The sequence below is a fragment of the Bombina bombina genome, chromosome 6 (assembly GCF_027579735.1).
Source record: "Bombina bombina isolate aBomBom1 chromosome 6, aBomBom1.pri, whole genome shotgun sequence".
In the NCBI taxonomy this organism is placed as follows: domain Eukaryota; kingdom Metazoa; phylum Chordata; class Amphibia; order Anura; family Bombinatoridae; genus Bombina; species Bombina bombina.
Genome location: NC_069504.1, coordinates 340,338,906 through 340,363,424, shown reverse-complemented (window position 1 = coordinate 340,363,424; position 24,519 = coordinate 340,338,906). Strand labels below are relative to the sequence as shown.

The following is a 24,519-nucleotide window of genomic DNA, read 5'->3' as shown; positions in this document are numbered from 1 at the left end:
CTCGCATAAGCTATATTTTCACTCCAATCTTACTGTATATACATGTGCAAGAGTTCACAATGTATACATATATAGCAACTTCAAAAGGTCATCCCTTACTGTAACATATCTCAGCCCAATGTCACTATCCCTTTAAGACTGCCTTCCCTAATTCTGACACTCATGCTGGTTTTGGGCAGTATTTGCATTCAGCTTGCCTGCCTGATTAATCATTCATGCACCTGATTCCCTCAGCCTCTTTTTAAGCCTTCTCAGGTCTAATGTGCTTTGCATTAACTTTGAAGTTGTGTTCCTGAAATCAACTGAGGTCTGTGGCTGATCCTGCATGAATTCTACCAACTTATTCAAGCTTCAGCTTTCCCTATTTCCTCTGCTTAAAATCATCAAATCGCAAGTATCCAAATAATTCCATTTTGTTACCTGGACACTGCTACTTAACAAACTCTGAACTTTATTATAAATCAAGTATACTTTTGGTTATCATCACTCTCTAATTATTACAACAGCATCTTACTCAGAACTTTATAACTATTCTCTGCTACAAGTTGTCATAGCTGAAATATTATTTTACAAATATGTTAACATATTCAGAACTCTGCATTTATGTGTTCAGTTAAAAGCTTTCATGTGATTCTCCAATATATGCACAAACAGTAATTAATGCCTTAAACTTGCAACTTGACTATCACCTGTGCTGCTCTGCTTATTACTGACATACAGCGCTATATAATATTATGTACTGTGAACCTGCAACAAACCTTAGTTTGCATATATATGCACAAACTGTAATTAATGCCTAAAACTTGCAACTTGTCTATCACCTGTGCTGATCTGCTTAATTCTGACATACAGCTCTATATAATATTATGTACTGTGAACCTGCAACAAACCTAAGTTTGCATCTAAGTGTCACTCTTCTACCAGTTTACTCTGAATCCTGCAGCTACTCCTATTAACTAACTATAAGCAACAATGAAGCCAGAATATATTGTATACTAATGTTGCACTCTCCATTTATTCTACAATAACTTCTAGCAACTATGAATCACATAATATCATCTATCCATGTCCAGGATACTCTTCCCCAGGTCAGGGGTCAGTGTCTTCAAATCCCTACCACTGCCCCGAGGGTCTGTGTCCTGAGCACATGTACACCGGAACATTACACTTACATTCAGTGCTTCAGTGCCCACGTATTAGTAGGAAATATTATCTTCCCATTCATGCATATCTGAAGAGGCCGCCACGCAAATAGATCCACAGTAAATCAACATAAGTAAAAGACTTACTGCTGAAAGAGTCCCTTCTGTGTATCCATAGGGCTAGCTTCCTGTTCCGATATGCAGTAACGTTCCTCTTCTATCCTCATTGCACCATACTTCTTCGGTGTCTTCACGCTCTAGATAGGCACCACCCACTTTCCAAAAACCATCCACATACAAACCGCTAAGAGGATCCAAATCCTTAATCAATCAGAAAAGATGAATGCGGGCAGCGAATGTAAAAGCTAAAATATATCTTTTATTTACAACAACTTGTAAAATCCATTGACAGGAATCAAGAGGCCAGTGCAGCACAGTGATTCCTGTCAATGGATATCACAAGTTGTTGTAAATAAAAGTTATATTTTAGCTTTTACATCCGCTGCCCTGCATTTGTCTTTTCTATACATATATAGGGCCAGATTACAAGAGGCACGCTAATTAATGCTCCTGCTCGAGTGTTAATTGCTCTAGAGGTAAGCTTTCTGCGCTCATCAGGTTATGCTCGTATTATTATTTGAAAGTAAACTATTTTCTCTCGCACACTAACCCGACGAACGCAAAAAGCCAAACTTAGAATATTGCATGTGCGTTCACGTATTCCACCATTAAAGTCAATGGAGGAAAAAAAAGTGCAAACCTGATCACATATTCTCATGTGCGCTAACCCGACATGAAAATGTGAATATTTTACATTCCAATGTTCTTCACATAGAAGAATAAGTTCTATTTATTCATAAGTAAATATTTCTACATATATCTGATGTTATTTTGGTACAATATATATATATATACACATGATTATATATAGGTATAGATGTATACAGATATATATATATAGGAATATCTATTTATAAATATATATAACATTCTACTATATGCATTGGAATGTGAAATATGTACAGAAAAAACATTGTTAAACACTTTATAAAATATGAATATTGCATAAAAAGGTTCTTTTATTCATGTTTTCATCTACAAAAGGCTCAAATGCTCATATATATATATATATATGTCTATATATTTGAACATATGTATGTGTTTTTATGTGTATATATGTCTGTAAATACATACATATAAATATATATATATATATATATATATACATATAAATACATATGTATAAATATATAGACATATGTATATATGCATACATATACATCTTTAGACATGTATCTCTATGTATCTCAATGTTAAAGCCATTTGCCTGCCTTTTTTTCTTAACACCTGAGATCTCATATCTTTGAGCCTTTATAGCTTTTGTGTGTAAAAAATTTGTATTAGTTTTCATTAGATAATTTTATTATGAGTGTAACTATAGTTTGTAATGTATTTTTTATGTGTTCTGTGCAACTTTTTAGTTTTACAAAACAGTTTACCAGATCTCTGAGGATGAGGTCATCATTGTAAAATTGTAATTATGCTCAAATGATCACGTTTACTTTCAACTTGTTATATGATTGGTAATCCCAACAAGCGCAAAACCCTGTGATAAACCCCTTATCGCTTGCGCACAAACATTTGCACTCCACTCAAAATCTGGCCCATAGTCTGTAATGATGATGACTGTAATATGACAGGAGGCAGGAAAATAGAATCAATCTTAGAAATTTCTGATAATTTGAAATTCAGAATAAGTGCTATTGTATTCTCTTTTTATTGTTGATTTGTGGATTATGCAATTATGCTGTATATAATGATTCTTTAAGCTATTCATGTTACAATTATTGTTTAAGATCTTGTTTTTAGAAGCCTACATTTATTGACATTGCTATATATGCTACAAAACAAGAACACAAAAGCGCATCCTCGACTCAAAATAGTAGTATGAAAATGTATTTAAGCACACACAACTATATGCACTCACAGGAATGACAATTAAAAGGTGCCTTTAAGAACATGTATAATTACAGCTCCAGGCTGCTTCTATCATAGTCCACTCCCTATTGTCTAGATTTAGAGTTTTGTCGGTAAAGACCCGCGTAGCTAACGCTGCTTTTTTTCCCAGCGCACCCTTAAGACAACGCTGGTATTTAGAGTTGTCTGAGTGGCTGCGTTAGGCTCAGAAAAGGGAGCGTTGAGCAGAATTTACCTTCTCTTCAACCCTCAATACCAGCGTTGCCTACGGTAGCGGTGAGCTGGAAAAACTTGCTTGTGCACGATATCCCCATAGGAAACAATGGGGCAGTTTGGTCTGAAAAAAAACCTAACACCTGCAAAAAAGCAGCGTTCAGCTCCTAACGTAGCCCCATTGTTTCCTATGGGGAAACACTTTCTAAGTCTGCACCTAACACCCTAACATGAACCCCGAGTCTAAACACCCCTAACCTTACACTTATTAACCCCTAATCTGCCTCCCCCGCTATCGCTGACACCTGCATTATACTATTAACCCCTAATCTGCCGCTCCGGACACTGCTGCAACCTACATTATTGCTATGAACCCCTAATCTGCTGCCCCTAACACCGCTGACACCTATATTATATTTATTAACCCCTAATCTGCCCCCCCCCCAACGTCGCCCCTACCTTACCTACACTTATTAACCCCTAATCTGCCGACCGGACCTCGCCGCCACTATAATAAATGTATTAACCCATAAACCGCTGCACTCCCGAGGGATGCCATCTTGGATGACGTCATTTAAAGGAACCTTCATTCGTCGATAGTCCATCGGGGAAGGAGGATGTTCCGCGTTGGCGGGATGAAGATGGATTTGGAAGACAGAAGAAAGAAGATGCCGCTTGGAAGAAGACATCGCCCGGATGGAGGACCTCTTCTTTGCCGCTTGGATCAAGACTTCGCCCGGATGGAGGACCACATCGCCCGGATTGGATGAAGACTTTGGCTCGGCTGAGTGAAGATGACTCAAGGTAGGGAGATCTTCAGGGGGTTAGTGATAGGTTTTTTAAGGGGGGTTTGGGTGGGTTAGAATAGGGGTATGTGGGTGGTGGGTTGTAATGTTGGGGGGGTATTGTATTTTCTTTTACAGGTAAAAGAGCTGATTACTTTGGGGCAATGCCCCGCAAAAATCCCTTTTAAGAGCTGGTAAAAGAGCTGTTTACTTTTGTAATTTAGAATAGGGTGGGGAATTTTATTTTTTGGGGGGGCTTTTTTATTTTATTAGGGGGCTTAGATTAGGTGTAATTATATAAAAATTCTTGTAATATTTTTTTATTTTTTGTAATTTAGTGTTTGTTTGTTTTTTGTATTATAGATTAGTTTATTTAATTGTATTTTAGTTTAGCTAATTGTAGGTAATTTATTTAATTAATTTAATGATAGTGTAGTGTTAGGTGTATTTGTAACTTAGGTAAGAATTTATTTTACAGGTAATTTTGTAATTATTTTAACTAGGTAGCTATTAAATAGTTAATAACTATTTAATAGCTATTGTACCTAGTTAAAATAAATACAAAGTTGCCTGTAGAATAAATATAAATCCTAAAATAGATACAATGTAATTTAATTGTATATTAGGGTTTATTTTCTAGGTAAGTATTTAGTTTTAAATAGGATTAATGTATTTAATTATAGGAATATTATTTCATTTAAATTAAATTATATTTATGTTAGGGGTGTGTTAGGGTTAGGGTTAGACTTAGGTTTAGGGGTTAATACATTTATTATAGTAGCGGCGACGTTGCGGGCGGGAGATTGGGGGTTAATAATTGTAGGTAGGCGGCGGCGATGTTAGGGAGGGCAGATTAGGGGTTAATAAAATTTATTCTAGTGTTTGCAACGCGGGAGTGTGGTGGTTTAGGGGTTAATACATTTATTATAGTGGTGACAAGGTCCGATCGGCAGATTAGGGTTTAATAATTGTAGTTAGGTAGCGGCGACGTTGGGGGGGCAGATTAGGGGGTAATAAATATAATATAGGTGTCGGCGATGTTAGGGACAGCAGATTAGAGGTTCATAGCTATAATGTAGGTGGCGGCGGTGTCCAGTCGGCAGATTAGGGGTTACATTTTTTTATTAGAGGTTTGCCGATGTGGGGGGCCTCGGTTTAGGGGTACATAGGTAGTTTATAGGTGTTAGTGTACTTTATAGCACAGTAGTCAGGAGCTTTATATTCCGGCGTTAGCCCATAAAGCTCTTAACTACTGACTTTTTTTGGCGGTAGGAGTCTTGTCGGTAGAGGCTCTACCGCTCAGTTCTTCCAAGACTCCAAATACCAGCGTTAGGCAAATCCCATAGAAAAGATAGGATACACAATTGGCGTAAGGGGATCTGTGGTAGCCTGGAGTCGCGGAAAGGAAGTGAGCGGTAGACCCTTTCCTGGCTGACTCTAAATACCAGCGGGCGGTAAAAAGCAGCGTTAGGACCCCTTAACGCTGCTTTTGACGGCTAACGCCAAACACTAAATCTAGCCGAAAGTGTTTTCCTTAATAATATGTTTTTGGCATTACCGCTTTTTATGGTCCCTGTAAGAGAACCCTCTTGTATCCAAAAAAATGGATGAATACACCAGTCCTGTGCGCAGCTCAGTGTAGAGTGTTTTGCTATATACTGTATGCTATTTTCTTTTATGGGGAAATCAAATTTGCCAGCTATTAAGAAAAAATACTTTAAAAATAGTCAGAATACAAAATATCCTATTTCAACTGTGAAATAGAAGTAATATGAGTTATTATTAAGAAACCTACTTAAAGAAATGTATTTGAGTCAACCTATGATATTTCAAAAAGAACTTTGTAATAATTTCCTTTTATTGTAGCAGAGATACAGGTCTAGAACCATTACAACTGAAAAAGTCTGATTTGCTAAAAACAAAAAAAACACCAGCAATACAAGAATGAGTAATAGAATATATATATTCTGACACAGCAGCTGGGAACTAGCCCAAAACAGCAACTCATCCTAAACACTGTGTTAGTGGTTACATGTTGTGTGTTTTAGCTCAATACGTTATTTCTGATCTCTTATCAGTATGACTTGGCTTTCGTCTGTGAGATATTTCTGGGCATGCAAATGGTCAATGGAACACAAATAAACATGTTCTAGGGTTCTATGTTGTAATGGAAAATCAGGATTAACATTATTATTTCTTCCAAATATGCGCCCTTAAAGGAACACTCTACTTCAGAATTTTTAGTGTTTAAAAAGAAGGATAATTCCTTTATTCCCATTCCCCAGTTTTGCATAACCAACATGGTTGTATTAATATAATTTTTACCTATGTTATTAGCTTGCACCTAAGCCTCTGCCGACTGCCCCCTTATTTCAGTTCTTTTGACAGACTTGCCAATCAGTGCTGACTCATAAATAACTCCAGAGTGAGCACAATATATAATAGTTATATATATATATATATATATATATATGGCAAATATGTTTTAGCGCTGTCTAGCTGTGAAAAACAGTCAAAATGCAATGAGATAAGAAGAGGCCTTCAAGTGCTTAGAAATTAGCATATGAGCCTACCTGGGTTTAGCTTTCAACAAAACATACGAAAAGAAAAAAAGTAAATTTGATGATGAAAGTAAATTGGAAAGTTGTTTAAAATTACATACCGTATCTGAATCATGAAAGATTAATCTTTACTAGACTGTCCCTTTAACAGTGCTCACCTTCTGAGCTTGATTTGGCCAGAGGGGAGATGGGAATGTTGGTGAACTTTATAAGCCCTTTATCTATGCATATTTTAATTTGATTGGTTCACAGTGTTGAGTATATGTATTTATATTTTCATATCAAGTTACAGAAGTTCTTTTTTAATATTAAACCTAACATAATTTGCTTGCAATTTGGTACTGTAACAAACTATTTAAGTAATTCTCCTAGATCCATACACGTAACACTATGATCTAATTGTTGGGTATTGCTATCAAATATTGTAATTAATTTATTAATGATAAAACCACCAATGTCATTTCAAATATGTACAGGAGAAAATAAATTATAATAAATATAAGTATACATTTGAGTAATTGCATATCAGTGCTAGTAATAATGAATCTGTAAATCCTGTTATAAAAAAACTAAACATTTTTATCACTGAACTTAAAACTAAAGCTGCACTCAGTCAAGTATAAAATATCATGGATTATATTTGTGCAATGAAAAAGTGTAGATTATGAAGCTATATTTAGAACAGAATCTCCATATACTTTCCACTCATAATTGCAAATGAACTCTTTGGATGTCAGCATCATATTTAAAAAAAAAAATCTAATCATAATTAGGAGTTCAGATATTGTCCATTAATCTGAAAAAATAAGGGCCTTTGTTCATTAATGAATCTGCATTTTCATGTGGCTCTTCAGTGAATATTCTGAATGGACCACGATATCTGATTAAGACAGCTATCCCTCTTGGTTAACATAAAAAAGACATGAAGACAAGTTGCCAATTCTTTCTTTGTAAGAAAGAAGCATTTTAATTTCTACCCAAATTTGTTTTCCACTACTCAGTAGAGTTCATTCTGTAACAGAACTAACAATGTTCATCTTTTACATAAGATTATTTTTCTTGTGCGTTTCCTTTTCATATAATTTTCCTTCTAATGGCCTCTTTTCCCCATAATATTTGATAATAAACATATTGTACTCAATTATTTTATCATTCATTTCTGTAAGCTGTTATTTAAATTTTATATATGAATGTCTTTCTTGTACAATTTCAATCACTGTTTTTGTGAACTGTTTTTGTTTCTGTGATGATTTAAAAGCGTTGCACAAAAGTCTTCTGGCACCTAAAAGCTATCTTTGTTTCCTGCTATTTGCTCAATGCTAGATCATTCCATCAGCCCTTAAAACTAATGGGACTTATAGCCAATCAGCTAACATACCACCTGCCTAATAGGTTACACAGAGCACACACTCACTGCCTTTCATACAGTCTAGGATCCAGTGCCTGCTCTGTATACTCTATGGAGTGAAATGGCAGCTGCATAGCTATCCCACCTATAAGTTCAAAAAGTAAAAAAAAAAGTGTTGCTGTGGCTGGCAGTGTGGGCTATCACTAAGCACCTAGTGGGGTACAAACATGGAGGCCTATTTATCAAAGATCTGTCGGACCTGATCCGACAGTGCGGATGAGGTCCAACAGACCTCGCTGAATGCGGAGAGCAATATGCTCTCCGTATTCAGCATTGCAACAGCAGCTCTTGTGAGCTGCTGGTACAACGCCGCCCCCTGCAGATTTGCGTCCAATCGGCCACCAGCAGGGGGGTGTCAATCAACCGAATCGTACTCGATCGGGTTGAATTCTGGCGATGTCTGTCCGCCTGTTTAGAGCAGGCGGACAGGGTTATGGAGCAGCGGCCTCATAGACTGTTTCACCCTTCCCCCAGGAGATAAGCTGTCAATGCCCCACATTAGCGCTTCAGATACTTCATTATCACTTTTAGAAAGGTACTTTTTAACCCCTTCGCAATGGCTTCCCTACCCTGTACATCAGCTGTCCATAGCGTTTCTAGGGCTCTAGGAGCATGGGTCTTGCTGACAGCAGCAAAATCTCGCTATTTCTGTATGCTTTACTGCTGCAACCTGTACATTGGCCATAGCAAAAGGGTTTAAATTTACTTCCAGCATAATTACGAAAGGTTACTGCTCGCCTCTTCTCACATCAACATGCTTTAGAATATATAGAAGCATTTAAACATATCAAATCATTTTTATTTTCACTAAGTTGGGCAAATAATACACCCAGGTTGATGATACTATAGTAAAGCTGATTTTACTGATTTTAGAACTGTTATACATTCTAAATTCTAAACTCCTAAGAAACTTACAACTGAAATCTCTCACAAACCCAAATCAATCTTATTTTTTCTAAAAATATTTTTCAAAACCTTTACTCTCTTGAACACTCATTTTAGTCATTATGCACAGCATATCTATAAAGTTATATCTATATATGAAAGTAAAGCGGTATATGCTTGAATGAATGCATTGGGGAAAAAACAGAACACTGAATTAAAAGTTAACAGTGTTGGGTTGAAAAAAATTGAATACTTTAATTAGCGGCAAAAAAAAAAGGTGAGTAAGTGTAGGTTAGTAATATAAAAAAAAACTAAAACATAACACTTATCGCTTGCGTGCTAACACAACACCGCGTTAGACCTACAGGGCTAAACCCAAAGGTAGTTATAAATATTTTACATTCCAATTTTCTTCACATAGAAGAAAATGTTCTTTTATTTTTAAATATATATATTTATATGATTAATTCTTTGTAAAATATATATCTATACCTATGTATCTATATGAATATATAGGTATATATATATATATATATATATATATATATATATATATATATTTATATATATGCAGATGTATAGAAATAAATATTTTAAAATAAAAAAACATTTCATTCTAAGTGAAGAACATTGGAATGTAAAATATTTACAGTAAAACACAGTTAAACACATTATTAAATATTACAATTGTTCAAAAATTGTTTTAAACTTTTAAAGTATTTGAGTAGAAAGGGCATAAATTATATATAAATATACATATATATATATAAAAATAAATATATATATTAATATATATATATACTGTATATATCCCACAGCATTTGCTAAAATCGATTTAAGAAAATTTCAGCGTATACCCACCAACTTCAGGATTTCAAACATGTAACTCCATAAAAGGCACTTTCCTGACAGAAGAAAAGTTGATCGTCTATTGTCCTTTACAAAATCCCCTTGGTCTGGGTGTATAAGTTGTGTAATTAATGGGTTTAGTCGATCTGCTAAGATTTTTGTAAATAATTTAGTTGGTCCATAAAGAAATCTTTTTTTTAACTGCTTGATTCACCTATCAAAATCCCCCTGGCAAAAGCTTTTAAGGCACCCACTCATACAATAGGTTAGAGGAGGTGTTCTTGTATACTTTAATAAAAAAAAGTCAGCTTATTTCTAAGTGAATGCAAACATGGGTTTCTTAATAAAGCCAAGTTAAAGGTCCATTATTTATTTGGATTTGGATTAATAATACCTGTAAGGGACGTGCAAACTATTGCATGATCAACCAGGATGTATTAACTATGCTTGGTTTAGCAAGTAGCAGATGCATAATTTAGCTTACGAAAATATAATCAATTTTCAAGTAGGAAGCATGCATTGAGGAGTAGTATGTATAATCCATCTTATTCCTGTGAAGAGTTCTCCAAATGCTGATTAAATTATGATGAATTAAAAAAATCATAAAGGATTTTAAATGGCGACTCTCTCCCAGATTGACTAGTCCCACCTTATTTATCTATCTTTTGATCAATAACTAAATTAAAGTTTCTGCCTAAGATTATCCTATATCTTTTCCAATATGTAATTTACTTATGTTAGTTAAAAGACCCTTTAAGAGACATTTGTTGCATAGATATTTCTTATTATTACCTGTATGTCATATATCTTGCTAAGTACAATAATATATCTGCCTAGAGGTTCAATTATTGCTTCATCTTCTTGGAAGTAAAGGGATACTCCACAATGCTTTTTAGAGCTTGTGGCATGTTATTGAGTGGAATATGTGCAATCCCAATATTTACGTGTAGTAGATTTAGTAAACTAGTAGAGCCTCTTGAACCAAAATGAAATGAGATTTTAGTCTAATATATTCCATTAAGGCTTTTTTATGATTCACAAGCGACTGGAGGCCCCTACATTATGGTTTACAAATGTGAGGGTTATGAGTGTGCTCTAAAACAAGAAAGAAAAAAATAATTACTAATAAAGGCTAAAAAATATTGGGGAGGAAGTCGACTCACCATTATGAGGCCAAACCCATCATTAATAAATTTACTTGCAGAAAGACCTTCTCTGTAACATAAGGTATATAAACCATGATAATGCCAGTTTGAAGAATACCTGTTTAGTAACATAAATAAATGTATAAATACACAACCACAAAAAATGTATTATTTAAAAAAAAGAACAAAGAACAATAGCCAGGTTATAAAGAGATTAGGGGGAAAAAAACATGTAACAGTCAGAAACTACATGTTGGATCCTAAAGCACTGAATGCAAAACAGTTCAGAAAGAGATGGGGAAAAAGGAGGGGGGATAAGAAGAGAGAGAGAGGGAGGCATGGGAGGAACAAATTAAGGAAGGGTTGGAGATAAGTAAAAATAATGACCACCTCATACTAACAGAACAAGACAACCTAAAACCTTGGTTAGATTAATAACCATTTCTAACCTCAGAAATACAGAAGAACTAAGCCTGTGGGAAGGAACAAAACCATTTAAATCATATTCAGAACAATCAGCCATTTTTCTAGGGATAATAATAAGTCCTGGTCATAAGCATTTGACAGACTTTGTCTACGTTTCTTAGAGGACCCTTTTTTAGATATATAAGGATAGGCTTGAACAAATATCTTCTTAGAAAGTCATCCTGATTGGCATCTTGGTTACCTTACTGTCACTGTTTCCAGGAAATCAAAATAAAGAGCAACGTTTCTTACTTGCCAAGAAGGATTCAAATATGGTGTCAATTAGACCAGAATCATTACAATAGAATGTTCATTTAAAGGGATATTGTACACTAGATTTTTCTTTGCATAAATGTTTTGTAGATTATCCATTTATACAGCCAATCTGGGAGGGTTTTTTGTAACAATGTATAGTTTTGCTTAGTTTTTAAAAAAAATTGTGCTGATTTTCAGACTCCTAACCAAGGCCCAAAGAATTAGAAGTACATGCACGTTTACAGACTCCTGCTTGTGTAATCTGATTTTTCATATACAGGGGAGGGGGGCAGAGTGTCTGCTCTTCCAGATTTCTCAGCCCCTTTCACTGTGTGTGCCAGCCTAACCTCATCAATAGTGCTAAACTGGGAGCTTCAAAGTAGGCTTTTAAAAGGTTATATACTGGCTTTTTAGATCAGTATCTCTGCATATTCTACCATGTATATTACATGCAGTTATATAAAAATTGGTGTACACTGTACCTTTAAGGAAGCTAGCATATAATATGGAAATGGTTGCCAAGGGTAACATTGCAGAGTAGTGTTCCTACAGCCACACCACAATAAATATCTGTGCAAAAAAGTTTTACTGTATATTATTGCAAGTAGTCAGGAAGACTTAGTATTACTGAGTCACTCTGGTATTGTATTATAAGAATGACAAGCAAGTGTTGTCTTGTATAGAAGAAATATTATATAGAATGCCAGGTTTGAAAGCCAGACTTAAGAGAGCTGTAGTGTATTTTGCCTGTACTGTGGCCATTTGAGTATATAAATGATAGTGTAGGCCTAACCTCACTCACCCGCCAACCGTTTACCCATGACAATGAGGATCCGCTTTCCCTATGTAGGACTCTGAATTCAGACAATTTACAGCACTAGTGCAAATGAAGATAATGGGGCTGATTTAACATTGTGCGAGCGGACATGATCCGATATTGCGGATCATGTCCGCTGCACATCAATAAATGCCGACAGCATGTGCTCTCGGCATTTATCATCGCACCAGCAGTTCTGGTGAACTGCTGGTGCAATGCTGTCCCCTGCAGATTCATGACCAATTGGCTGCCAGCAGGGGGTGTCAATCAACCTGATTGTATTCGATCAGGTTGATTTCCGGTGATGTCTGTCCACCGCCTCAGAGCAGGCGGACAGGTTATTTAGACCGCTGCTTTATAACTTGTGTTTCCAGCGAGCCTAAAGGGTTGCCAGAAACACGGGGCATCAAGCTTCATACAGAGCTTGATAAATATGCCCCATTGTGTTAAAAGCGAGTAACATATCTTCAATATTTAAAGTGAGAAATTACTCATTGTTTTTTACAATTGTGGCAAAAAAGGGACACAGGGCCAGAGAGTGTTCAATCAATACAAATAAAGGTCAATCACTGTGGTGTAGCTATTGCAAGAGCTCAACACACGAAGGAGGAGCAAAAAAAGAGACAATGTCAGACAAGCAACAGATGACGCAGACTACAGACACTCATTTGCTTTCAAAATTAGAGATAACCAACTAGATGGGATAATACCAAAAGGACTAATGGTTGATACAGGAGCAACATCCCATATAATTATTGATATTGGAAAGTTTAAGAACTTTGACAAAACGTTTAAACCGGAAAAACATACATTGGAGCTTGCAGATGGGAAAAAGACAACGGGTGGCACTGAGAAGAGGCGATGCAGAGGTTTGTCTACTTGACAGCAAGGGAAACCGAATGAAGATGACACTGAAGAATGCATTGTACATACCTACATACCCTCAAGACATCTTTTCTGTAGAGACAGCAACAAACAGTGGAGCATCAGTTAACTTCCTGCAAGACAAGAATGAACTCATTCATAAGAACGGTATCAAATTCACGATCCAGAAATACAGTAGACTTTACTATCTGAATACTTTTGTTGAAAATTGATGACAGTTGTCAAGGATGTTATGATATTCAAATGTGGCATGACATTTTAGGTCACTGTAATTATGATGATATTGCAAAACTACAAAATGTGGTAGAAGGAATGAAAATTAAAGGTAAGATTGACGTCTAGTCTAAACTGCGAAGTTTGCACTCAGGGAAAATTTGTTCAGAGTAGGAACAGAGAACCTGAAACCCGAGCCACAGCTACATTAGAGCTAGTATATAATGATTTATCAAGTCCTATAGAACCACAAGCTAGAGAAGGTTTCAGATATACAATATCATTCATTGATGATTATTCTGGTGCCGTATTTGTATATTTTCTGAAAAACAAGAGTGATGCAGTGTTAGCCACTGAAAGGTTTATTGTTGACACAGCCCCATATGCAGTCTTAAAATGTAAGATCTGACAATGGTACTGAGTTTGAAGAAAATAGTTTTAAGTCACTGCTAAGTAGGTGAGGCATAAGACATGAGAGCAGCACCTTACTCACCCCATCAGAATGGGACTGCTGAGAGAAATTGGAGAACACTGTTTGAAATGGCAAGATGTCTGCTAATTGAGAATAAATTACCAAAAGAGTTATGGGCATATGCAGTAATTAATGCCGCTCATATTCTAAACAGGTGCTTTAAAACAGCTTAGCACAAACCCCTTATTACTTTTTGATTGGCAAAAATCCAAACCTTTCTAAGATGAAAGTTTTTGGGTCAGAATGTTTTGCATACAAATATGACAGAAAGAAACTAGATTCAAAATGTGAGAGAGGGATTTTTATTGGATATTACAAGAACAGCCCCTCTTATCTAGTGTTTTATCCAGACACTGCAAAGGTCCTTAAACACAGGCTTGTGAGGTTTATCACAAAGAAAATTGTTGAAAGATAGACTCAAACTGTTCTGTTACATGATGATGAGGATTGCCATAGGGAGGGCTATACAGCCACTATACCAAAGACTAATCAGAGTGTCCAGCGATAGTCCAAATATCTGAAATAGAAACTTTGAAGAGCGAGAACAATGGACACGCAGGGAGTGACCATAGTACATGTTACCCTAAAATAGACAGAAAAACTCCTCAATACTTGGAAGACTATGTTTCAGATTTTTAATGTGATGATCAGATACTAACAAACATTGATTATTGTTACAGAGTGTTTGATGTACCACAAACCTTTAAAGATGCTATTAGCTCGCCTCAGTCCCAAAATTGGTTTAATGCTATCACAGAGGAAATTGATTCACTGAGAGAGAATGACACATTCACTTTGACCATTTTACCAGAAGGTAAACATTCAGTGGGGGGTCGATGGGTATATGCATTAAAAAACAATGTTGATGGATCAGAAACATACAAAGACAGATATATTGCTAAAGGTTATAGTCAAGTAAACGGAATTGATTACAAGGAAGTTTTTTTTCTCCAACTGCAAATATTACATCAGTACGTATTTTTATGCAACTGGCAGCACAGTATGATTTACTTCTTCACTAGATGGATGTGAAAACAGCCTACTTACATGCCCCAATTGATTGTGAGATTTATGTGGAACAACCTGTAGGCTTTGAGGTACAGTGCAAACAAAATGAGAAACTAGTTTTAAAATTAAAAAAGTCATTGAATGGACTAAAACAACCGGGTAGAAATTGGAACAAGATGCTGCATAATTATTTAAATGAGAATGGGTTTGAACAAAATCCAGCAGACCACTGTGTATATGTCAAACAATGTGGACATGACAGAGTAATATTGTTAATATGGGTTGATTAACTAATTATCGGTGCCAATGAAGAAACAGTACTCAATGACGTGAAGAAAATGCTTACAGCTAAATTTAAGATGAAAGATCTTGGAAGATCAAACATTTCCTAGGTATTGATTTTGAACAAAGTGATGGTTTGGTAAAGATGGATCAAAAGATATAGATATCAAAGATTCTGGAGAAGTTTGTAATAACAGATTGTAAACCCAGATCGACACCATGTGAGCAAAAACTGGACCAAAATGATCACAATGATCCTGTAGATGCAAGAAAATATTGAGAAATAGTAGGTAGCTTGCTGTATGTTATGACCTGTACAAGGCCAGATTTAAGCTAGGTGATCAGTAAACTGTCACAATACTTATCAGAGCCAACAGAACAACATCTAACCACAGCTAAGCATGTGATGAGGTACTTAAAGCGTACTATTGACTATGAGTTGTGCTACAGAAAATGTAGTGAAAACTTGAAACTCGAGGCGTATAGTAATGCCGATTGGGCCTCTGATGTGAATGATAGGAGGAGTATGACTGGATACTGCTTTAGCCTAACCAAGAATGGTCCACTGATTGCATGGAGATCAAAGAAACAGCCCACAGTAGCTTTATCTACATGTGAAGCTGAATATATGGTATTGGCTCCGACTAAACAGGAAAGTCTGTACCTTATGCAGTTACTCAAAGGAATGGATAAAGGGTATCATTATGAACCAATGCAAATCTTTGGAGACAATCAGGGTTCAATTGCTCTTTCAAGGAATCCTGTTTGCCGTCAGAGATGTAAACACATCAAGTACCACTTCATTCGATCAGTGATCAGTGAAGGTAACATAGTTCTTGAGTATTGTCCAACTAACAAGATGGTAGCAGATATTATGACTAAACCTGCAACAAAAGTCAAGTTAGAAAGGTTTTTGAGTTATATGTTTGGAATATAAGTCATGTAATGTATGAATATGTTTAAAAGGGGGAAACATGCAAAATTAAACACTTGAGAGCAAGTGGGGGTGTTAAGATAAAAATTGAAAGTGCTCTTACAGTGTTGTAGCCTATATACAGTACATTGTATGTTAACACAAGTGTAAATACACAGGAAGCAGAAGCAGTGTAGTAAAATAAAGACATAGGGGTCTATTTATGTAGGTGCGGACAGATATGATCCGCTATAGCAAATCATGTCCGACAGCATACGCCGTCAGCATTTATCATTGCACCAGTAGTTCTGGTAAACTGCTGGTGCAATACCGCCCCCTGCAGATTTGAGGCCAATTGGCCGACAGCAGGGGGTGTCAATCAACCCGATCGTATTCGATCATGCTGATTGTTGTCCTCCATCTCAGAGGTGGCGGACGAGTTAAGGAGCAGCGGTCTTAGGACCGCTGCTTCTTAACTTCCGCTTCAGATGGAACTGAAGCGGAGAGGGTCGGAAGCAGCATCCACTGCTTTATAAATAGACCCCCATAGAAGCAAGAAGTGCCTTTGTGATTTTTCCTCCATCTTTAAATAAAATTAGTTTATATATCCGGTTAGCCTACCCTAATAAAAGCAGAATGGCAACAGATTGTATTTCTGTAATAACTCATATTCATACAATTTACTGCAGCATGCAGTTTATTCTTAGCCTTCCTGCTTCTTCTATTTATTTTCTTTCTTCTGTTTCTATTGTCTGTGTCTCACTAGCATATTAATTTATTTCTCTGTTCTGTAGTCTCAACATTTATTTATCTCTATCTTCCTCTGTCTACCTTTTTATATTGTATGATTAATCAAAAAAGGAAGGAGAACAGCACACCTGATGTTGGGGCACGGAGTAAGATTTGCCAAATCTTTTGTTATCCAAGCAGGTATGTAAAGAGAAGCACTCCAGCCACCATCAAGCTATCTTTTAAAAGACCTTTATTTTCATGGGTTGGGTCCAAAAATCAAAGGAACAATGTTTCAAGCCTAGACAAGACATGACTAAGAGCCTATTGCAGGCTTGAAACGTTCTTCCTTTGATTTTTGGATGCAACCCATGAAAATAAAGGTATTTTAAAAGATAGCTTGCTGGTGGCTGGAGCGCTTCTCTTTACATAGCTTTTATATTGTCTCACGTGCCTTAACATGCTTTCTCAACTCTTCAATTTTACTTTCTCCATGGATAACTATTTCTTCTTTGCTGTGACTCTTTCTGACCCTTTCTGGAATCATCTGAATGTGATTTAAAGTATGCATATGATCAAATACAGATTTTTATAAAATCCTTTAAACTATTTAATGTAATAGGATCATCAACTCAAAAATAAATTGTACATATAAAAGAGCACTATTTAAATATGCTAAAATATTTATGAATGAGAACGTTTGTTGCATTTTGTTTTTGAATTTAATGGGATATCCATGTTTATGCACATGCTTGACCATCTTAAACATTCTGGTACTTTATGAGCGGTAGACATTGGTTCTGGGATAGACTTACTAATATGTCCAACAATATTCAAAACTGTTATATGTATATAATGTTATTCTGAATCTTTTTGATATGTAGCATATTTACTTAAATTGCATATTATAAAAAGCAGGTGCTAGCATTCCATTCCAAAAATCTCAGACTTCACATAGAATTACCACCTGTTCCTCCTGTCCTAAGATAACAGAGACTCCAGGTAGACTTCATCCTCATTAGCTATCAGGCACAATCTGATAAATGTGTTACAGTATGCCGTGCCAAGTAGCAGCACATTTTAAGTATTTGAAAGATAATCAATATTTTTGCTTTGAAGTTGGTTCCTTCTAGCTTCCCTGTGGCTGGAGGGTCCAATGAGGTTAAATCAATACTTTAAATACTTCAGTCATAGGATTCCAAATACAAACTTTCTTTGGTTAAGAAACTGCAAACAAAATCAATGCTGTAGAACACATACGTAGAATGTATTTTATAGCAGGGTTGACCACAATAGTCCCTTGTTGTACGGCATTTAGTTGTAATGCAATTTGTTCTGCCATAAAGGAAGATTATTTTACCAGTGAATTAAATCATATTTAAAGACACAAAAACTCAAAACTGAAAGTTGCAATTTCCTTACATTATTTATTTTGCTCACTAGTTATGTTATTTAACTGTGTTTTCTACAGTTACTAGAGAGACTGGAGTGCACCCTGCAGGATCCTGAATCCTGTCCCTGTAATATTCTACACAGAGATTACATGATCAGTGCAGGAGTTCATTTATCTCTTTGCCTAATTGGCCACAGAAAAGAATACAAGATAATCATACTCACTAGGCCTTTGAAGGTGTATGTCCCTGAATTATAAAACAATGCAAAATTACAGTATTAAATTAAAGGGATTTGAAGGTTAAAAAAAATAATATATATATATATATATATAGGGGTGGAAAAATATCACTGTGGTTTACTAGTCAGAGGTTATAAGCTACTAGCCCGGAGGGAAAAAGTTAGTAGTCCACTTAATGTTAATGATAGGAAAAAGTCCAATTTCTAAGCCATCTAGGACCACTAGACCACTTGAAATGTCAAGCCATGTATATATATTTATTAAAACATGAAGATAGTAGGGGCAACCCCATCACCACAGCTGGTTAATGGATGATCTGATCATTTCTGCAGATAGGGGAAACAACATGGTATGTTTAGATTTTGTAATTATTTTAGCTTGTGCAGTACGCTAATTTAAATCAGATTTTAATAAATAAAAAAATACTCATAGCTCATAAACCTTCATGTCCCTTTAATAACAGTAGAAAGGAACAATGAATTGTCTTCACTAAACAATTTTAATTCACAGTAATTTAGAAAATATAATTGCAATCATTTAAATACATTCTAGGACAAAATAACTGCATCTAAAAATAACTGCATTGTTGATCGTTTTATCTACAAGCTTGAAAAATATTGCAAATAAGAAATGATATGAGCATCTAGTATGCATTTTTATGTGCAGAATTGTGTGTGGGGTTTTGCAGTTACTTACTGGCATACACATCAGTAATTAGAGGAAATCAGCAAAAATTATTTTCCATTTTTTTCGGTGTACTGAATATGAAGCATAACAAAATAAATAGATAATAGATTATTTTAATATTGATGTATTTTGATATTTTTAAAAGACAAATTACTTAGAAGTACGTTTTACTATAGCCTATTTTGTTAAAAGTATGTTGTTCAGATATTTCTGGAATCATCTAAGGGATTCGTTATGACAGAGTTATGTATAAGTACAAAGAGTGGCAAATATGTTAGAAAATCCAGAAGATCAAGATTTTTGATCTGATTTAATTCCAGCTGCACAGCTTCTTCGTGCTCCTTGCTAATCCCACCAGCCTTCAGCTCAACCAAGAGTTGTTCCACACTGATGCTTTTGCTTTCAGTATCAATATTGCATAGAAAGAGTTGCTGGAAAATAAAGTAATTTCATTAGAACTTCTATTATTGCAAATTGTATATTTTACAGTTTTTTGTAAACATGATTACTAAAATATCAGTGGTCTCTTCTTACTTTACGTCAGTTTAGTAAGCAATGGAAGCTGGTCATATTAATTAAAGGGACACTGAACCCAATTTTTTTCTATCGTGATTCAGATAGAGCATGCAATTTTAAGCAACTTTCTAATTTACTCCTATTATCAAATTCTTTTCATTCTCTGGGTGTCTTTATTTGTAATGCAAGAATGTAAGTTTTGATGCCGGCCCATTTTTGGTGAACACACTGTGTTGTTCTTGCTGATTGGTGGGTAAATTCACCTTCAAATAAACAAGTGGTTTCCATGGTTCTGAACCAAAAAAAATAGCTTAGATGCCTTCTTTTTCAAATAAAGAAAGCAAGAGAACGAAGAACAATTTATAATAGGAGTAAATTAGAAAGTTGTTTAAAATTGCATGCTCTATATGAACCACAAAAGAAAAAAATTGGGTTCAGTGTCCCTTTAAGGATTCAAGCATTTTCCTGAAGTGAAATAAGCACATGAAAGAGTAGAAACATATCATTTAGTAACTGCGGTATATGGGGAAACATAGAAGTTATCTAAAAGAACAAGCAGACAAAAGTGGAAAGTTATAATATTAAGGAAAAACAGAATATAAAAATAAATAAATCCTATTTTACTAAGTAAAGAAAGAAGGAAGGAAAATTATAATATCAACCTTTGCCCAGATAGACCAAGGAACAAAATAAAAATAATCAAGAAATAATGGACAAGGTTAATAAACAAGAGAACACCTTGCGCTGACTGGAATGTGAGCACATTGGTAAAGAATATATACACTTTGAATAGAGAATATATGGAATTCAACCAAGTAAATATATCATGTAGACCAATAATAATAAGCTCACTGACAGGGACATTAAGGGCACTGACCAAGAAGATAATCATTATAGGTTAGAACTACTTTAAATTAACTGTTTAAGAAGAGAGACAAAAAAATTAATTATTTATGTATTTATTTATTTTATGTTTTTGAGTCTCCTGCCAAACAAGTTAAATGTTAACACATATTTTAATAGGTATTGCAAATGTACTTTTGTTCCCATTGTTCTATGGTTCTGCTCTTCATCCACGTTTGTTGCTTTCATATTACAATAACACTTTCTAATTTAATTTTATTATTAAATGTTCTTCATTCACTTGGTATCCATTGTTATAAAACATATCTAGGTAAGCTCAGAAGCAGCAATGCATTACTGAGAGCTAGCTGAACAAATCTAGTGAACGAGTGAAAAGAGGCACATGTGTGCATACACCAATCACCAGCTAGCTCCCAACAGTGCATTGTTGCTCCTGAGCTTACCTAGGTATGTTCATCAACAAAGGACTAAGGACAGGCTATGACTACTCTATTGTTGAAACGGGTCAGCTATTGTTTTCATTCATGTCTGCAGTAGTCTGACACATGGGCTGGTTTAATGGTCTTCAATAAAGTTTACCATTTTTAATGAATCACTTTCTGGTTCAGAGCCTAGCACACTTTTCCACTATACACACCAAAGACTACAGGGTTTGCATTGGCCGCGAATAACCACGTGATACCTGGTACTCAACACAGAAGATGTTTTTATGGTCAGAGCCAGTAGGGATAGAACTGCTTTTCCAGATATAAACCTGAATCTAATAGGAATGACCTGGGCACCAATGGAGAGAACTGTTTGCTGGAAAAAAAACTGAAGTTAACAGATATTTTGTCCACTTTCAAATACTAAATTGATTACACACAATTTCAGGGGGAGTTTTAAGCAAAAGAGCTAAATCACTGATCACCTTTTCAGGACATCTTTTTTAGGATAGTTTTTTTTTTAAAATAAAATCTAGGTTTTTGGGCTGTGTGAGGGGTTATTTTGGTTTTTAGTATAGGGTTTTTTATGCAAAATAGGTAATCACTTCAACTAGAGCACTGCCTGACAAATGCCATTTTCAGGGCAATTTTTAGAGTAGGTTTAAGTTGTAGTATAAAGGTTTTTTAAAGGGGGGGCTTTAATTTTTAAATTTTTTTTTTTTTTTAATTTTTAATTGTTTTTTGGTAATTGTTTTTCTGTAATGCTAGTTCTTTTTATTTTCTTTAATGCTAGGGTTTTTTATTTTTTGTAGCTTAGGGGATCTTAGGTTAGCTGTTAGATGGTAATGTGACAGTAAGGGGGTTAATAGGTAGGGTTAATAGGTTAGGGGGTAGTTTGTTATGAGGGTTGTGGTGGTTAGGGGGTTAATGGGTTAAGGGGTAGTTTGTGATGAGGGTTGTGGTGGTTAAGGGGTTGATAGGTTAGGGGGTAGTTTGCATTGGGAGGTGTGGCTGCTAGGGGGTTAATAGGTTGGGGGTATTTTGCAATGGGGAGTGTGGTGTTAGGGAGTTAATAGTGTAGGGAGTTTATTGCGGTGGGGGTTGTGGTGGTTTGGGGGTTAATAGTGTAGCGGGTAATTTCCAGTGCAGTTTTTGGCAATTTAGGGGTTAATAGTGTAGCTGGGTAATTTGTGGTGAGGGTTGGTGTGGTTTAGGATTAATAGTGTAGGGAGTTTATTGCTGTGTGCTATGTGGCAGTTTAGGAGTTAATAGTGTAGTGGGGTAATTTTCTGTGGGGGATGTGGGTTAATAGTGCAGTGGGTGGATAGCGTAGCTGTAAAAAACATATATTTTGTTTCTCAGCCAAAACTCTTTAGATGAGCTTTGAGTTCATGTAAAAAGTTTTAACTGAAAATGCGATTGAACACCGGGTAACTTGTGGATTTGAGTGGGGGGAAAAAGTGACCTTGTGATCGTGTTTGTGCTCCTCGCTCTAACAATAGCAAGCCACATGTAATCTAGCACTCTGTCCCCAGGACCCAGATGGCTATCTTTGCGCCTCAATTGAGAGGGTTGAAGTAGGGCGGTCCCAAGAACCGGAGCCGTGCCGAAGGAGGGATGCTGCATATGTGAGTGATAGTCTGTTTGAGGACTAATTTACCGTAATCACTTTTTACAGTTTGGTGACAAGTTTGCACAAAACAGACTGGCTCGTTTGTTATGTTATACTGATTAACCCATTACACTGCATACTAATACTTAAGTCTCTTGCTTCAAAGCCTATCCGTATCTGTACCTACCAACTACAACTACTAATTGTGTTTAAAGCTTTAAAGACAGGACTTTTCTTAAGTGGGACTCCTTTTAATATACAAGGACGTTATATTCAGTTAACATACACTTTCTCCTCAGTCTTTGGGCACATTAAGATTCTCTCTAAGGACAACTGCAATACCCATTTATTTGTGATTTGTATTTTGTTTGAGCGTTTCAATGTTGTTGCTATTCTTCTACAAAGGATACCAATTGAATAAATTAAATGCGAAAAGAGAAGAAAATTGGAATGTTGTTTAAAATTGCATGGTCCATCTGAATCACAAAAGTTTAATTTTTTACTTTACTGTCCCTTTAAAGGGTAATGCATGCTCATAATCAACTGTTATCATGGAAATTTGAATGGTATCTCTCTCTGGGTGTTTATTTTAATCTTAGTGAATGTAGATCTAACTGGGAACCACAGATACACATATGTTGCAGATAACAAAGTTATTTTTACTAGCAATCTTATTGTTATTTTATTATTAAATGATATTGTATCAATATTAATGTGTATAACAACGTGCACTACATTGTAAGCCTACCCAACCATCATGCACTATGTTTTTTTCTTATTTTTGTATTCATTCAGTATATGTAGAAACAGAAAAATTGGCTAAGCACAGAACACAATGAACAGAACTGATGTGTGTATGCAAGTGTGAACGTTGGCTTCTACTAATAAAGCCTTCCCTAATTGCACAAGTTCAGTTGGTAATATAAGAACACTGCTCATTTGAAGAAACCTTTAATTTTGCTGTGTGGTTAACACTAATAGTCTTCAGCTTTTAGTCCTTTACTTTTTTTAGCCTTCATTTTCTTTTTGTGTCTGCACCTGTTTGCACCACTTTTACATACAATTTAAAATTGATGGGTAATCTTCTGGCATTAATCTTCATGTGTGATAATATGCTAGTTAGGCTGAAGAATAATTACTAGGACCTGTACAGCTAAGAAGCAATCATTTTAAGCTCCCCTACAGATTTAGATGTGACATTATCCAGTCTGAACTCAGACTTTAACGGTTACTTTTGTTCACCGACCATGTGTAAAAAATAAAAAAAGTATTTTTACTTAACACTGGAACTGGGGCAACTAATAAACATTTATTGAAAGTATTACATTTACGATCTGCTGTTGCCTTTGTTAGAATTCTTTTTTATTTTTTTAAATATTTTTTGAATAAAGTTGGGGTAATCGTCATAAAAAATTGTATAAGTATAACCATAAAATTAACAAACAAAAATCATTTTATAGTATCACTAGGCGATAAGACTGCCCAGAGGACAGTCTATGTTTAAAAACAACAACCCCCCAAGCTAAAGTTACAAAAAATAAAAAAGTAAAATTACAGAAAAAAAAATAAAGTACCCAAAATAAAAAATTTAAACCTAAACTAATACCCCTATAAAAATAAAAAAATCCCAGCCAAAATACCCCCACCCCAATCTAATACTAAACTACCAATAGTCCTTAAAAGGGCCTTTTGTAGGGCATTGCCCTAAGTTAAAGGGACATAAAATAAAAAAATAAATCTTACATGATTCAGATGGAGAATACATTTGTAAACAACTT

The 24,519-nt window shown here is 35.4% G+C and overlaps 1 long non-coding RNA gene across 1 annotated transcript in view; it reads right to left on the bottom strand.

Annotated features, from left to right (window-relative positions):
- Positions 1–19,432: 19,432 nt before the first annotated feature.
- LOC128665061 (uncharacterized) overlaps positions 19,433–24,519 on the bottom strand; it is a 44,408-nt gene continuing 39,321 nt past the window's right edge. Inside the window, exon 2 of the long non-coding RNA XR_008402984.1 lies at positions 19,433–19,755. This is a non-coding gene — a long non-coding RNA (uncharacterized LOC128665061). The remainder of the gene's footprint in view (positions 19,756–24,519) is intronic.